We start from the raw sequence: 18,542 nt of genomic DNA on the forward strand, positions 1-18,542 counted from the left end.
TAGGGGTAGACACTGGGTAATGATGGATACTTGGTTAATTTAAGGCATCCCAGACCATCCATGGAAAGAATGTGTGTTCTCCTAAGACCATTGCCATTAGGGGATATTCTGTTTTGAGTTCTCTGGCTCTATTCAGCTATTGTTCTCAAATGTTAAAGTGATATGACATGAATTCTAGCCATATCTGTTTAGATTATTTAAATGATTGTGATACGTGACAAACTCAGATTCTTCAACAATTTAATGGAATCATCATTTCAATGTCTTGATCTATTTGGAATTGGATGTGGGCAACCTTTTAGAATAGCTTCATGATAATTTTATTTTTTATAAATTTTTAAGAGAGAGAGATGCTCATTGTCTCCAGCTAGTAATTCATTGAGCTGGAAGGGATCTAAAATATTTTTTACCCAGTTTCTTTCTTTCATTTTTCTATCCAGGGCATATAAATTCTTCCTCATTTATAAGGTTTGAAAATTCATTTCCTTCCTTGGTTTCCTGTTTTTATTAATGGTCCAAGTTCTTCCTTATGAAGAGAAAATCTCTCATCCTTTCTAATAAGCTCATGCCCACTTAATTATTCTTCTGTGGATATAAAAAAATTTGTCAACAACTCTCTCATAAAAGTTCAAATTTTTGAATTGGGTAAAAGCAAATACAAGTCCTTCATTTCTACCCTCTAGGTTATTCACATTAATTCTTTAGCCATTTCTCAAAGGATTTATCTTCTATCCTTTCATCTTTATCACTCTTGTCTAACCACTCCCATCTTACCACCAAATAACTCACTGCAGTGGCATAGAAAAAATTCTGTAACAGTTTTAAAAATAGAAACAACAACCGGAGGATTGATTGCAGGCTATTACACTTTCAGTTTCCTGCATTTCTCCATCATCTAATTTTACAGCTAATACATTATTTTAGTTTGGGGTGAGTTAGATTCCTGGGTGTTTTTCTTCTAAGCAAGTTTTCAATCATTTTTTTCTCCATCTTGATTCTATGAAATTGGGTTTTGTTTTATAAAACTGCACTTTTCACTAGTACCTGATGAATTTTCTCCTTTTTATCTTAGCTCTTTTCTAAAGAGCAAAGTAAAACAAACAAGTTTGTGAGGCAGACGACAAGCGTATTTGTCTTTACTTTCAGTGTTAATAAATTTCCATAATGATTCATGGATACAGTTAACAACTTAACCCACATCCTAGTCCTGACCTGAACCCAAGGTGTGGTGCTGACTCCAGGATCTGGAACATGTCTTCAGTTCTACCTGTAGATTTCCAAGACATTTCCATGTCCTTTCTAAAAATTAAATTTAATTGTCATTCTCCATATCCAGAATCATTCATGTTTTTTTCTCTTGTTGAGCCCAGCATTTTCCACACCACCATGTTACCTATGTCTTCCTTTTCATTAAATTTTATTTAGTTAATTATCTTCTTCCCATATCAATTTCATCCCCATCCTTGTCCTATTCAGAGACAGTTATCTCAGTCACACAGAGGTATATAAAATGTTTCCATAAATGAAAAAAAAGTAGCTAATTAACTACATTGGAGAAGAGTAACAAGGCAATAGTGACCTGGGACTGCCAAATTAAATTTAACTAGTTAAGGAAATGTCTCCTAGAAATATAATTGATGTGATCAAAGCAATAAAGGAAAAATTGTGGTGGTGGGTTATGGGAGGGGAGAATGACATTGGAATCTAAGAAAAACAATCTCTACCATTTGTTTGCAATTTATAATTTTATCATTATGAATGAGTGTCCCTGGGTAATTTGATAATATTCACTCTCCAAGAAATTCATGCAAATTATATGGATATAAAAATAAACTAGGCAAATGAAAGAAAAAGCTACCAAAAAAATCTAATTTAAAAATAACAATAGTGCGGCCATTATAAATAAACAACTTACAAAATTGTAAGCACTTTGAAGATACAGACTTTGTATAACATGTTTGTTTCTTACAAAGCAGCTTATACAGTTTCCTATCAAGTGAGCCTGACATATACTTGTTGAAATTTAACCATAGACTCCAGTTATCAGAATAAATCCATTGTCTTTACTGGAGGCAGGGATAATATAAATAAGAAGATACAAGTCAAAATATTAACAGGAAGTTACGGGGCTTGCTTCTGTTCACTTTAGTCTCAGGTGCAGAGGACTGAAGTAGTCATATTCCTTGGTCCATGAAATATTATGAGCATTAGTTTACAAAGGTTCTCTCTCCTGTTTTCCTTGTTTATCTCCTCTTATCTCATTTCCCACTCCCATTCCTTTACCCCATAGGCAACCATTCTAATGATTTTAATGTATATCTTGTTGAACGGGTTATTATACAGCATGCATTATTGTTTTGTATGCAGGTAAATGCAAAATATTGTTATACATTTCATTCTATTCCTTTTTTTTTTCTACTTAGCCCGTGTTGCTATGTGTACACCTAGTCTATTATTTCTAAATACTGCACGGGAAAGCATGATGGTTATGCACCAATTTTTGTCTGCCCAGTCCCCTAATGAAGGACACCCAGATTACTCCAAGTTTTCAGGGCTTCATCATATGATTGTGCAAAAATTGGATGAACCTACCTCCAACTTCTTCCAAATCCATCCCAATATTGCTAATATTTAGTTTGAACACATCACTGTGATCACACCAGTTGTAAAAATTCTGAAATACCTATACACTTGTTAATACATAGCCACAGTCACAAATCCCTTGAGATTCCATCTACCACCTAAGCTCTTGCCTCAGAACTCCTTATGAATCAGCTACTATAAAGTTAATGCCTTGGGAGGATGAGTCAGATGACCCAAAGAATTGGAGGGAGGGTTGGCGGGAGCAGATGAACATGGGAGATTGTTAGGTATGTGGTTGAAACTATACTGTTGAGAAAACTCTTTAGAAAATATAATAACGAAGGGTTACTTGTTTAAGATGCTTAATGGATGGATCTGGCACAGAGGCAGGATTCTAGGAAGTATGTGAGTGTTCCTCTTGTCATAGTGTGATATATATTTGGGTGGAGACTCATACAATGAGTGGGAAGGTATGTCCCCATCCTGGGGAGGCCTGATGTTCTCAAACATAAGGAAGGGTGTCTCAAGAGAGAATTGGAGGCTCCTAATGCCAGGGACAGTCTAGTGTGTCAAGCCCTCAGCATTGTTTCAAGTATCTGTGAATCTAGTCCTTCAGTCGGTGAAGCTTGGTTGTCACTGTGGGCCCTTAGGGGAGGGGGAGAGAGGAATAAAATAGATGGAAGCAGGGGTAACTGGGGGGCAATGGAAGTGTTCCAGAAGATCTTGCAATGATGGATACAGGACATGTTAAACTTCACCAAAAATTTTTAAAAGTATATACTCTAAAATGTAAACCATAATGTAAACTATAATGTAACTAAAAATTTAGAAAAGTGTGCAGTGTAAAGTATAAACCATAATGTAAACCAAAATGGAACCATGCGGTCACCCCTCGGGCTGAAGTGTGGTTTGCTGGCCTGGCAGGGGAGCGGCCGCGGTAGGCCTAATTCCACTGCCCCCATAATAGGGTGGCTGGTCGGACTCACCGCCACCCCTGAAGGAAGCTCGGCATGGGCGCAGAGTGCCCTCGGGTCTCCCCTTCTCGGCAGCCATGCTTCCGCGGCCGCCCCTCCTCCCAGATGGCGCCACCCGATGCCTTGTGGGGCGGCACCCTTCTTCTTCGTTCTCCCTAGGGCAGAAAATTCCAGTCTGCCCTTTTCCCCTCCCCCGACAGCAGCAACAGCCAGGTGTGGGCGGAAAAATCCAGCCCGCCCTTTTCCCCTCCCCCGACAGCAGCAACAGCCAGGCGTGGGCGGGAAACTCAAGTCTGCCCTCCACCCCAGCAACAGCAGCCACCAATCCCTAAACCCTGCCCCTTCCCCCAGCAACAGCGACAGCCAATCCCTAACCACCACCCCTCCCCCGTCCAGTACCGCCCACTGACCTTTCGCCGGCAACCAATCAGAACAGGGCGTGGCTTCGACCAATCAGCCTTCCCCAGCCCCTATAAAACTGTTGCCTCTCCCTCAGTAAAGTGGACTTGCGTGTTTACCTTGTCTCCGCGGTAGTTCTTCTGCCGTGCGCCCTCCAGTCCTGAGAGCCCCCGACAAGGGCCTGGCCTCCCTTGTCCCCAGTTCGTCGCCTGCTTCTCCGGGCGACCCCTTCGTCGCCTGCTTCTCCAGGCGACCCCTTCGTCGCCGGCTTCTCCGGGCGACCCCTTCGTCGCCGGCTTCGCCGGGCGACCCCGTCAGCCGAACCGCGCAACCCCTTGTGAGACCGATCCCTCGTCTGCTGCCGGACCGACCCCTCGTCCCAAGCGGGACCGACCCCTCGTCCAGAGCTGGACCGACCCCTCGTCCGCAGCCAGACCCCACCTCTACCGACCGAGCAAACCGTCGCAGTTGGCGCCCAACGTGGGGCAAGGCAACCCCACCACAGCACAACGTGGGGCAGAGCAACCCCACCGCCACCGACTGAGCAAGCTGTCGCAGAACCATGTTTGGTAGCTATGTTTCAAAATCTGTATGTAGCAAATATAACATGAACATGTAAAAAGATCGTTGCTGGGGAAGGGGGAAAAGGGTTTGATGTTGGATATATAGGAGTCCCCTATATTGTATATGTGACTTTACTGTGATCTAATACTTTTTTGAAGACAAAATTGAGAATTTGAAAAAAAAAAAAGATGTAGACACTGAGGAAGGAATGAAGGAAATTGCCTTGCCACTATACATATAGGGCAACACCTATTACAGTGAAGAAAGGCAAAACATCAAAAACAAAGTTTTATGATATTTTTCATTTTTTAATACTCCAATTTATTTTTTACTTTATTTTCATTTTTCTAAGTTATTATTTATTCTATTTCTAATCTTTAAACTTATCATTACTATTTCATTTTCCTACTATTTTATTTGCCTAATTGAATTTGGCAAAATATTAGGCTTCATTTTTGAAGTTTTGGACCACAGGGCATTCAATTATGGCAGGGGAAAAACACTGGTGTGAGGTGTTATTGATCAGGGAAACATGGTGGGAGGGAGTTCTCCAAGGCATGTATATAGTGTATATAAAAATGTTCGGATATTTATTGGGTATTTTCATAGTAGTTAGAGTTACAAATGACAACTGAGGGAGGGCTGAGTTCCTACACAGGGGAACTCCATCACATTCCCCAATAGAACAGCAACAATCCCCTAAGTGCAAGGGCAAAGACCAGTGGAGAAGGATGGTTCAATGATGAGCCCTTGATACTGATGACTATGCTTATGAGGCTGTGTGCCTGAAATTTCAACTAGGGCTATAGCTGCAGGGTACCTAAGAGTTACCTCCTGAAAGCCTCCATGTTGCTCTAATGTGGCCACTCTGAGCCAAATGCAGCATGTAAATGCATTATCTTCCTCCCAGAGTGGGACAAGACTCCCAAGGATGAGCATCCCTGGTGCAAAGAAATTACTAACAATCAGCAGCTAGTGATGCAACTAGAAAAAGACCTTGAATAAAAGGGGGAAATGGTAAAGACAAATGAGTTTATATGGCTAAGAGTCTTCAAAAAGAGTTGGGAGGTCATCAGAGGGGTAGCATTTATGCACGTCTCAGCGGGATCCCAGAAACAGCTAAAGTAGATACAACCCCAGGTACTGGTTCTCTTGAAGGCTACAGAGACCCACAGGGTATATGGTCACAGCAGATGGATTTGGGGTTCTGTGCCATGTCAGAGGGCGCTACTTTGAAATTTGTGCTCCTGAGAGTGATGGAGCTGGACTCAGATGTGACCTTTCTACATATGCCTCTTCTTTCACTTTTACTGAACCTGTGGTTGGCACTAGGAATGGTGTATACTTAGGGAACTTGAGTTTCTGGACTGTCCATGTGCCATATGGGTCCTGAGCCTCAGCAGAGTTGCAACTCCTACTCTCCAGTTCATTGGACTTACCCAGGTCAGCAACAAGGAGGTAAGGATGGTCAACCACCACAACAGGGAACCAAGATTGCCTACGACTGCAAGCAGGACATTCACATCCATCAGTCATTTGGGATCTAAGCCTCCTCTTGATTTAGAGGTGGAGTGGACATCATAATCCCAGGATCCACAGGATGGAGGAATAAAATATGGATTAGAGTGGACTTACTGGTGTTCTTTTATAGAACTATTGTGACTCTAGCAATGGAAGAATTATATCATTGATGTGGGTGGGGACAGTGGCCACAGGAGTTGCTGAGGGCAGGGAGAGGGAAGAGATGTGATGTGAGGGCATTTTCAGGACTTGGAGTTGTCCTAAATGTACCTCAGGGACAGATGCTGGACATTATATATGCTGTCATAACCCACTGAATGTACTGGGGGAGAGTGTAAACTACAATGTAAACTATAATCCATACAGTGCAGTAGTGCTCCAAAATATATTCACCAAATGCAATGAATGCGCCACAATGAGGAAAGAGGTTGTCAATGTGGGAGGAGTTGGGAAGGAGGGTGTGGGGTATGTGAGAACCTCTTATATTTTTTAATGTAACATTTTTTGTGATCTATGTATCTTTTAAAAATTTTTTTAAATTAATTTAAAAAAATAAAAAGTTAATGCCTGAAAAAAACAGGGGTCTTAAGGACCCCACTTCAACTCTGTTACCAGCATCTATTTTGATGAGTTGGTACCTATACCATGCTATTATTTCATATTTTGAGTATCTTGCCTTCCCTGTACTAAAAGCAGCACTGCAATGAACACCTTCATATGTGTCTCCCTGTAGGTCAGCATATACTTAATTTGACTGAATACTGCCACTCTCCTCTCCAAAATGGTTGTCAACAATCCTTCCCACAACACTCAATTTCTATATGGTTCATGTTCTTCCCTGGCATTGTCCAGCTTTTTTTCTTATCTTTCCCACTCTCATAGATATGAAGTAATATTTCATTGTTGTTTTAATTTGTATTTCTATAATATCTAATAAAATTGAACATCTCTTCTTATATTCATTAGCCTTTTGAACTTTCCATTCTATAAATTGCTTGTTCATAATCTTTGTTCATTTTTTCATTTCCATTTTTCATGTTGATTTGCATATTCTGGATTACCATCCCTTGTCAGTTTTACCAATTGCAAATATTTTCACCAAATCTGTTATTTTTTTTGAAGTACCAAGGCTAGGGATTGAACCCGGGACCTCATATGTGAGAAGCTGGGGCTCAACCACTGAGCCACACAAGCTCCCCTATTTTTTCTTAGTTGTGAAAACTTTTGATCATAAAAGACCTTTCCAGGCCCTAGGTCACAAAGACGTTCTCCTATTTTCTACTATTTACTTTATTGTTTTCTTTTCATTTTTGCATCTTTTATTCTTCTATAGTTCACCTCTATACATGGTAGAGATCCAGTTTTGTGTGTCTGTATAGTGAGCCACTCATACCATTTACTTAATGATTCATCCTTTCCTCACTGATTTGTGATGTTATCTTTAAAGTATATTAATTCTATTTAAATACATGAATCTACTATGGGCCCCCTATTTGTTCCATTTATCCATTTATCTATTCTTGTGACAATATCACCCTGTTTTCTTACTAAGATTTTTAGAATTCTTAATACCTAATAAGCCCTCTCTATCCTCAAACTTTTTCTCAAAGGTGACTTAATGAATGTGAATATTTAGTCTTCCATATAAATTTTAAGTGTATTGCTGTACACCAAAACATATCTCACTAGAGTTTAGTAGAGTTACACTGAATTTTTACATAGATCTGGGAACAATTGATAACCATATAATACTAGGCATGGAATTGGCTTATGAAGATATAACCAATTAAAACCCTTTAAGCATTTGTTCTAGTCACTCCCTTTCCTACCTCTAACCAAAAACAACATTAAAAAGGAAATGTCAAACCCACTTCCTAAAATCCTTGGTTCAGTCAAATGATGGAGTGTGACACTTCAGGGCTCTGTATCCAACAGATGCTTTGAATAGCCAACAAGAACTGGCCTAAATATCTTTCATAAATCTCCAGAAAACAATTAAATGGTTATGGTAACAGGGTGAGCACCAAATCAAAAAAGAGTCTACTTAAAAGTAAATAGAATCTTATGGCACCCTGGCTCACCTCTCCCCTACCTTTCACAGGCTCAACACATAGTCAACACATACTCCCAGTGAAGACTTATGGTCCCAGTTCCAGATGGTATAGAATAATCTTTGCACATATAATGGGACTATGTCTGATCTAATATGTCTTCTGGTGGCCTGAAAGACACCCCATTCCAGAACTTACCCTGCATGTAGAAGGCACTTCAGAGAGCTGTGTTACAAAACTCTGTGAGATAGCAGTCACATCATGCTGCCTGGGGCAAGGAATTGCTGGCTGAAGGACATTAGTGTAGTACCCAGGACCATGAGGAAATGCTTACATGACATTTGTAACCATGTAAACATAGGAGTTCCTAGGGCCACATGTGCATCCCAAGATAAGGTGCAAGTGCAAAAAGGATCAGGGAGACTCCTACACTTCGGTCTGAAACTATTTCCTAAACCCGTATGGATAAGCTCTAAGAAGAGTGATTGCAAAGGTCAATCAGCAAAGATTGGGAAATGTGTTGTCTTTATTTTCTGTTGTTGTTGTTGTTGTTGTTAGATCCTGGTACAAGGAAAGCTCTGTTACAACACTAACTGGATACAAGCTTAAGGCACAGGTGCTTCAGAGTCTAAATTCTACCCCTAGTTCATTAAAATATCAAAATGTCCAGGTTTCAAAATTGTCTCCCAGGAGACAAGGGCTCTGCTGGGAACAGCAAATGGTGGGCCACAGCACTGGTGTGATGGGCCAGGGTTCCCACAGGCAAGCAGAGTCCTGGCAGCCTATGTGCCTGTGTCTAGGTCTTTTCTCTGGCCCTGCACTCAGTGTTTGAGGGGCCAGCAGTAGAACTGCAACTGCAATGAGACAGGGCTCAAGCCAGGCTCTGCTGTTCCACACAGGTATCCTGGCAGTCAGACCATCTCTGCAGCTGCTGCAGAGCCACCTGTGAGCACAGGTGGTGGCTGGCTATGGAATCCTCTTCTCATGTATGACACCCTGGGCATTGGGTTGGGTGAAGCTCTGGCAGAGTCAGCCATGCCACTGCACCAGCTGGTCCAATCTGTTCTAGAGGGTATGAAAGCTGGCACTTTCCTCTATACAACCTTCCTGGAAATCCTACCCCAAGAGCTAGCCACTTCCAAACAGAAAATTCTCCAGGTCATTATGTTCCTAGGAGGCTATGCCCCACTCTACATCCAAATCTAGGGGGCTCCAGATAAGGGCAAGAGAAGTTGAGTATCAGGTTCCCTGCCCTCCTTACACCCCTCCCCAGTTTGTGGGAATAGGTAGGAATGGGAAACAGAGGCACTTGAGGACCAAAGAGTTCTCCAGGGGCTATGGATGGGTACTTTAGAACTATATGGCCAATGAGAGGGAATAGGGAAGATGAGAGTCTTGCCCCTGGCTCGAGAGACAAGAGACAGTCACAGTACTAGAGACTTGATCAAGGGATATTAGGATTGGTGAAGACACTGAGTGCTAGAATCGGGGACTGGACACTACACATAGGGGCAGGCTGATACTGGGGATAATGAGGCTGGGCACCCAGCTCCTGTGGAGTAGAGATATGAAGTAGGAATGAGCCAGGAGTCAGCAGTCCTGTTGGTTCTAGTCCCTTTCAGTACTCTGCCACTTGTAGTTACCCCTCCTACGTTTCTTAGCTCCTACTCCCAAATCTTTCATTAGCCTTCTCCAAGGGGACCAGTGCCAAATGGTTTCTTCCTGTCACTTTGGTACTTTCTCTGGTCTCTCAAGCTCTGCTCACTCCATTTGTAAAGTGCCAAATGAATCCCCATCTCTCTTTCTCAAAGCACAGTGATGGTACTGAGCCCTATCTAACACTTCAACAGCTGGAGCTTGCTTGCTCTTGATTTTGGTCACAGATCCCGGGGTAGGGCAGATGCGTGTGCTGCTCTGGGGTGAGGGGATGGTTAGTGCAACTGCAGTCTCCTACCGATATTACACCCTAGGGATACAGGACATGGACATGGTGTCCATACCCAGATAATAAACACTGAGTCGCCAGAACATTCTTTTTTATACTAGGAGGGCCCAAGGGAGAAAAATAATCATGCCAGGATTATTTTTTGGGTAGGGAGGGCTGTGTATAAGAGCCATATTATAGAGAATCTATTTTACTAGCTGACTTGTTTGAGGACATATTACCTAAATAAAAAAAGAAGCAGAACAGAAATTGTGGGGATGAAGGGTCTAAATTTTTGAGATTTAAAAATACACTAGAGGGCAGAGAGTTGAACTAGAGCGAGAAAAAGAGAAGGTGCAGCGGCCATTGGCCGAGTGCTATAGAGAGAGCCAGGGAGCAAGCTAGCGCCAAGCAAGCGCCACCCTAGTACCCTACCCCGGCAACCAGTGGCGGTGTGTGTGTGTGTGGCCAGTGGGCAGGCAGGACGCTGGAGTGCCACAGAGCGACAGCCGGTTGGGGCAGGTGGCATCATGGATGAAGTGTTCACTAAAGAGCTGGACCAGTAGATCAAGCAGCAGAACAAGTGAAAGCAGCTGTCCGAGTCCCAAGTCAAGAGTCCCCGCTGGAAGGCTAAGGAAATCCTGACAAAATAATCCAACGTGCAAGAGGTTCTATGTCCAGTCACTGTGGAAATGTGCATGGGCAATTTCATGATCTCATGGAACTGTTTAGAACTGGTGGCAAATAACCAGATATGAATTACTTGCTTGTGGGAGATTATGTTGACAGAGGCTATTGTTCAATTGAAACAGTTTCCTTTTAACAGCTGTACCGTGTGTAGCACTAAAGTTTTCTTATAGTGAAAGCATGGCCATTCTTCAAGGGAATCATGAGAGCAAATAGATCACACAAATATATGGTTTCTATGATGAGTATGTTTAAGGAAATATGGAAATACAATTGTTTGGAAATATTTTTATGTTCCTCACACTGCCTTGGGATGGGCAGATCTGCTTACTCCACAGTGGTCTCTCAGCATCCACAGATACATTGGATCATATCAGAGCACTTGGTCACCTACAAAAAGTTCCCTTTGAGGGTCCAATATGTGCGTCAGATCCAGATGACTATGGTGGTTGAAGAACATCTCCTGGCAGAGCTGTTTATACCTTTGGGCAAGATATTCCTGAGACATTTAATCATGCCAACGGCCTTATATTGGTGTCTGGAGCTCACCAGCTGGTGATGGAGGGATATAACTTGTGCCATGACTGAAATGTACTAACAATGTTCAGTGCTCCAAACTATTGTTGTCCTTGTAGTAACCGATCTGCAATCGTAGAACATGATAATACTCTAAAACACACTTTCCTGCAGTTTCACCCACACCACACAGAGGTGTGCCACATGTTACTCAGCCTACCAAGAATACATCCTGTAATGAAATTTTAAATGTGTATAGTATTGCCTTGAGCCATATATATTCCTAATGGAAAAGGGAAGAGCAGTAGTAACTTCAATGTGTCAGATAATAGCTAACATTCAAAAATCTTGTTTTCACATGAACCAAAAGATGTGCCATATACAAATATAAAGCCTCTTGTCATTAACAGCCATGACCACTTTAGAATGGACTAGTTCATTGCCCGCTGAAAGGACACTGTAGGTCAAGAAACCAGTTTCTGGCATAGCACTATTGCAGTTACTTTGGCTTTCTTTTTTTTTTTTTTTTTTTTTTGTCTTTATTTTTTAATGTTACATTAAAAAAATATGAGGTCCCAGTATACCCCCCCTCCGCCCCCCATAACAACAACCTCCTCAATCATCATGAGACATTCATTGCATTTGGTAAATACATCTCTGAGCACTGCTGGACCTCATAGTCAATGGTCCACATCATAGCCCACACTTTCCCACAGTCCACCCAGTGAGCCATGGGAGGACATACAATGTCCGGTAACTGTCCCTGCAGCACCACCCAGGAAAACTCCAACCCCCGGAAACACCCCCACACACATCTCTTCCTCCCACTTCCTACCCCCAGCAGCCACCACGGCCACTTTCTCCACACCAATGCCACATTTTCTTTGATTACTAATCACAATAGTTCATGAATAGAATATCAGTAAGTCTACTCTAATCCATACTCTATTTCTCCATCCTGTAGTCCTTAGAATGTTTGTGTCCACTCCACATCTATATCAAGAGGGAGCTTAGATTCCACATGGATGCTGGATGCAATTCTCCTGTTTTCAGTTGCACGCACTCTTGGCTCCATGGTGTGGTGGTTGACCTTCTTCACCTCCATGTTAGATGAGTGGGGTAAATCCAATAATCCAGAGTGTAGGAATTGCAAGTCTATTGAGGCTCAGGGCCTGGCTATCACATGGTCAGTCCAGAGATTCAGATCCCCGGGATATAAATTAAACCCCAGCACCAACTACAGTTCTGGTAAAGGTAACAGGAGAGGCTTGTGGACAAAATCACATCTGAGTCCAGCTCCATCACACAGAAACACAAATTCCAAAGTAGGGCCAACTGACATGGCACTGAACTCCGTCTGCCATGACCATAGAACTTGTGGGTCTCTGTAGCCCTCAGAAGAACCAATACCCGGGGTTGTATCTACTTTATCTGTCTCTGGGACTCTGCTCAGGTGTGCATAAGGGCAACCCCTCTGATAACCTCTTGGCTCTTTTTTGGAGACTCATAGCCATATAAACTCATTTGTCCTTTCCATTTCCCCCTTGATTCAGGTCAAAAAGCATTTTTAACTCCTGGTATTATGTGTAGACTGAGATATTCTGCTGGTCTGAGTTGACCCTTTTATTCAAGGTCATTTTCTAGTTACATCATCAGCTGGTACTTAGTAGTAATCCCTCAGTACCAGGGAGGCTCATCCCCGGGAGTCATGTCCCATGCTGGGGGGAAGGCAACACATTTACATGCTGAGTTTGGCTTTGATAATGACCGCATTAGAGCAACATGGAGTTGCTCACAAGGTAACTCTCAGGCACCCTACAGCTCTAAGCCTTGTTCTTATTTCAGGTGCACAGGCTCACAAGCATAGTCATTAGTATCAAGGGCTCATTGTTGGACCTTCCTTCTTTTTTGGTCTTTGCCATTGCACTTGGGGAATTGCTGCTGTTCTTTAGGGACTATGATAGAGCTCCCCTGGCTAGGAATTCAGCACTCCCTCAATTGTTGTTTTTAATTGTAACCACCATGAAAATATCCGAACATTTTTATGTACCCTGGATATATGCCCTGGTGAACTCCCTGCCAACCATGTGTTCCCTGTCAATAACATCCCACAAGAGTATTCCTCTCCTGCCATTGTTGAACCTCTCTGTGATCCAAAACTTCTTCAAAAGTGAAGCCCAATGTATTGCCAGGTTCCATTAATAGTAAAATGGAATATAGTGATGAGTTCAAAGGTTAGATATAGAATACATATTAATTTAGAAAAATTAAGGTAAAAATAAATTGGGGTATCAAAAAATTAAAAAATGCAAAAGCTTTGTTTTTGATATTTTGCCTTCCACCACTGCAATAAGTGTTGCCCTGTATGCAAATTGGCAAGGCAACTACTTCCGTCTTTTCCTCAGTGTCTACGTCCTTTTGCTTTACTTTTTTCTAACTATTAAGCTTATCTTCACAAAAGTTTTAGATCACAGTATTTCATATATACAATATACAGTACTCCCACATAGCCAACATAAAACCCTTTTCCCTTCCACAGCAATAATCTTTTTACATATTCATACTATATTTACTGAAACTGATGTACAGATATTGAGACAATAGCTTTCAAACAACGTAACATTTCAAACAAGGTAAACAAGGGTTTACATTGTGGTTTATATTTTAGACTATACTCTTTTCTAAATTTTTAGTTATCTTATGTTTTACATTATGATTTACATTTTAGCCTATCAGCCCTTTTGTATTTTTAGTGTAATTTAACATGTCTTATATCCATCCTTGGTAATCCTGTGGAACAATTCTATTGCCCACACAGTTACATTGGTTCCATCTATTCAATACCTCTTTCCCCCTCCCCTTAGGGCCCGTGGTGACAGTCAATCTTCACTGTTTAAAGGACCCTGTTCAGAGATACTTGCAACAGTGTTGAGGGTTTGACATGCTCAACTACCCTAATGCACCGAGAGCCACCATTTCTCTTGAGAGATACAATTTCCTCTATTTGAAAACATCAGTCCTCCCCAGGATGTGGGTATACCTTCACTCTCATTTATGGGTCTCTATCTAATGCTATAACTCACTATGGCAGAATGAGCATTCACATACTCCCTAGGAGGCTGTCCTGCGTTGGATTATCCCCTTTAAACATCTTAAACAGGTAACCTTCCTTATTATATTTTTGAAAAAGTTTTCTTAGCATTATACTCTCAACCAAATACCTGACAGTCTCCAATGTTCATATGTTCTTCCCACCCTCCCCCCAATTTCTTGGGCAATATTACCCATCCTCCCATCCCTAGCCCCCCTCAAGCCCACAAAGCCCCAACCAAAGGTAACCCTATGCCCCCATTTTATCCCTTCCTTGTACAAATACTTACCTCCAGCTTATCATAGATTTCACCCATGTAGGTGTCACCTTACATCCTTTCTCTACCCCCCATTTTCCTTTAAGCCTGTCATCCAGTCTCTAGCTCTCTGAAGCAGCTTGGTTTATTTATTTCATTGAGGTCATGTAGTATTTGTCCTTCAATGCCTGGGTTGCTTCACTCAACATGAGATTCTTAAGATTCATCCATGTTATCACATGTGTTTGTAGGGTATTCGTTCTTAAAGCTGAGTAGTATTCCATTGTATGTATATACCACATTTTATTTATCCATTCATCTGTTGATGGGCATTTGGGTTGATTCCAACTTTTGGCAATAGTGAACAATGCTGCTATGAACATTGGTGTGCATATATCAGTTTGTTTCTTTGTTTTCAGTTCTACTGGGTATATACCCAGCAGTGGAATTGCTGGGTTATATGGCAAATCCATAGCTAGTTTTTTGAAGAACCACCAAACTGTCCTCCAGAATGGCTGGATCCTTCTGCATTCCCACCAGCAGTGGATGAGTCTTCCCATTCCTCCACATTCTCTCCAGCATTTGTAGTCTTCTGTTTTTTTCGTAGCAGCCAATCTTATGGGAGTAAGATGGTATCTCATTGTTTTGATTTGCATTTCCCTGATAGCTAGAGATTTGGAGCATTTTATCATGTGCTTTTTAGCCATTTCTATTTCTTCTTTGGAAAAGTGTCTGTTTTTTAAATGGGTTGTTTGTCTTTTTATTTTTGAGATATAGGAGTTCTTTATATATGCAGGTTATAAGTCTCCTTATATGGTTATATATGGTTACCAAATATTTTCTCCCATTGTGTAGGCTCTCTTTCCACTTTCTTGAAAAACTCCATTGAGGTGCAGAAGGCTTTAATTTTGAGGAAGTCCCATTTATCTATTTGTTCTTTTGCTGCTCATGCTTTTGGTGTGAAGTTCATGAAGCCATTTCCTATTACAAGGTCCTGTAGGTGCTTCCCTATACTGCTTTCCAAAATCTTTATGGCCTTGGCTCTTATATTTAGGTCCTTGATCCATCTTGAGTTGATTTTTGTATAAGGTGTGAGATGGTAATCCTCTTTCATTCTTTTACATATGGATATCCAGTTCTCCAGACACCATTAGTTGAATAGGCCATTCTCTCCCAGTTGAGAGGGTTTGGTGGCTTTAATGAATATTATATGACTATATGTATGAGGATCTATATCAGAACTCTCAATTCGGTTCCATTGGCCTGTGTGTCTCTCTTTGTGCTAATACCATGCTGTTTTCACTACTGTAGTTTTGTAGTATATTTGATGTCAGGTAGTGTGATTCCTCCAATTTCATTTTTCTTTTTCAATATGTCTTTCACTATTTGGGGCCTCTTTCCTTTCCAAATAAATTTTAACAGCTAGTTTTTCTAGTTCCTTAAAGAACGCTGTGTTGATTTTTATTGGGATTACATTGAATGTGTATATCAGTTTTGGTAGGATAGACATCTTAATTATATTTAGTCTTCCTATCCATGAACAGGTAATATTCTTCCATTTATTTAGGTCTTCTTTGATTTCCTTGAACAGTCTTGTGTAGTTCTCTGTGTATAAGTTTTTTACATCTTTAGTTAAATTTATTCCTAGGCATTTAATTTTTTTATTGACTATTATAAATGGTATTTGTTTCTTGATTTCCTCCTGAGCTTGCTCATTATTGGTGTATAGTAATGCTACTGATTTTTGCTCATTGATCTTATAACCTGTGACTTTACTAAACTCATTTATGAATTCTAGAAGCTTTGTTGTAGACCTGTCAGGGTTTTCTATGTATAGGATCATGTCATCTGCAAATAATGAAATTTTGACTACTTCCTTTCCAAGTTGAATGCCTTTTATATCTGACTCTTGCCTCAGTACTCGAGCAAGTACTTCTAAGACAATGTTAAATAGAAGAGGTGATAGTGGGCATCCTTGTCTTGTTCCTGATCTTAGAGGGAAAGATTTTAGGATTTCACCATTGTAAACAATGTTGGCTGTGGGTTTTTCATATATACTCTTTATCATGTTCAGAAAATTTCCTTGTATTACAATCTTTTGGAGTGTTTTTATCAAGAAAGGGTACTGTATTTTGTCAAATGCTTTTTCTGCATCTATCGATATAATCATGTGATTTTTTTCCTTCAATCTGTTTATATGGTGTATTACATTGATTGATTTTTCTTATGTTGAACCATCCTTGCATACCCAGAATGAATCCCACTTGGTCATGATGGATAATTCATTTAATGTACTGTTGAATATGGTTAGCAAGTATTTTGTTGAGGATTTTTGCATCTAGGTTCATTAGAGAAATTGGTCTGTAATTTTCCTTTCTTGTGGTGTCTTTCTTTGGCTTTGGTACTAGGGTAATGTTGGCATCATAGAATGAGTTAGGTAATATTCCTTCTGTCTCGATTTTTTGGAAGAGTTTCAGCAGGATTGGCGTTAGTTCTTTCTGGAATGTTTTGTGGAATTCACCTGTGAAGCCATCTGGCCCGGGGCTCTTCTTAGTTGGGAGGTTTTTAATGACCGATTCTATCTCTTTACTTGTGATTGGTTTGTTGAGATCATCATTTCTTCTTTCATCAATATAGGCTGCTTATGTGTTTCTAGGAATTTGTCCATTTCCTCTGAATTGTCATTTTTGTCGAAATATAGTTTTTCAAAGTATCCTCTTATGATAGTCTTTATTTCTGTGGGGTCAGTAGTGATATCTCCTTTCTCATTTCTTATTTTGTGTATTTGCATCTTCTCTCTCTTTTTCTTTGTTAGTCTAGCTAAGGATTTGTCAATTTTATTGATCTTCTCAAAGAACCAGCTCTTAGTTTTGTTTATTTTTTCAAGTGCTTTCTTATTTTCTTTTTTTTTTTAAATATTTATTTATTTCTCTCCTTTCCCCCCTCCCACCCTGGTTGTCTGTTCTCTGTGTCTATTTACTGCATCTTCTTTGTCCACTTCTGTTGTTATTAGTGGCACAGGAATCTGTGTTTCTTTTTGTTGCATCATCTTGTTGTGTCAGCTCTCCGTGTGTGCGGCACGATTCCTGGGCAGGCTGCACTTTCTTTCATGCTGGGCAGCTCTCCTTATGGGGCGCACTCCTTGTGCATGGGGCTCGTTTAAGTTCCATATCTTGGTATGAAATCTGGGCCTGTGGCCCTTGCAGATTTCCAGCTTCACTCCACTGTGGTCACAGATATTGTTTTGTGTGATTTCAATCTTTCTGAATTCACTGAGTCTTTCTTTATGGCCTAGCAGATGATCTATCTTGGAGAATGAGCCATATGCACTTGAGAATAATGTATATCCTGCTGTATTTTGGTGTAATGATCTGTATATGTCTATTAGATTCAGCTCCTCTAATATACTGTTCAAAGTTTTGGTTTCTTTAGTGATTCTCTTTTGAGATGTTCTGTGCAAAGCTGATAGTGGTAATATTAAATCTCCCACTATCATTGTAGAGGCATCTATTCTTTCACTTAGGTTTTCCAGTGCTTGCTTCACGTATTTCGAGGCACCCTTGTTAGGAGCATAAATATTTATGATTGTTCATTCTTCTTGAAAGATTATCCCTTTCACTAATATGTAGTATCCATCTTTGTCTCTCATAATTGTTTCACATTTAAAGTCTATTTTGTCTGATATTAATATACTTTTGCTTTCTTGAGAGACCGCAGATAATAAATATAAATAGTAACACCTCATTAATAGAGTTTAACTTCCATTTAGCTATAGCTTTACTCAGCATGACTATAAATAAGGATAGCAAAAGCATTCACTGGAGCTTAGTGAATATTTTAAAAATAAGTACCAAGGTCTCCTCTCTACCTGTGAGTTTTGAAATCATCTTACATCCTGTTAGATGAGGTTACTGCACTAGAGCACTGCAGTGATTTTCAAAATAAGCTTGTTGACTAAGAACTGAAAAAATCAAAA

General features: G+C 40.6%; 2 pseudogenes; both read left to right on the plus strand.

Annotated features, from left to right (window-relative positions):
- Positions 1-3,041: 3,041 nt before the first annotated feature.
- Positions 3,042-9,298, plus strand: LOC101420065 (zinc transporter ZIP1-like; annotated as a pseudogene).
- Positions 9,299-10,546: 1,248 nt separating this feature from the next.
- Positions 10,547-11,506, plus strand: LOC101419629 (serine/threonine-protein phosphatase 2A catalytic subunit alpha isoform pseudogene; annotated as a pseudogene).
- Positions 11,507-18,542: the final 7,036 nt, after the last annotated feature.

This window comes from Dasypus novemcinctus, chromosome 3 (assembly GCF_030445035.2).
Source record: "Dasypus novemcinctus isolate mDasNov1 chromosome 3, mDasNov1.1.hap2, whole genome shotgun sequence".
Lineage (NCBI taxonomy): Eukaryota > Metazoa > Chordata > Mammalia > Cingulata > Dasypodidae > Dasypus > Dasypus novemcinctus.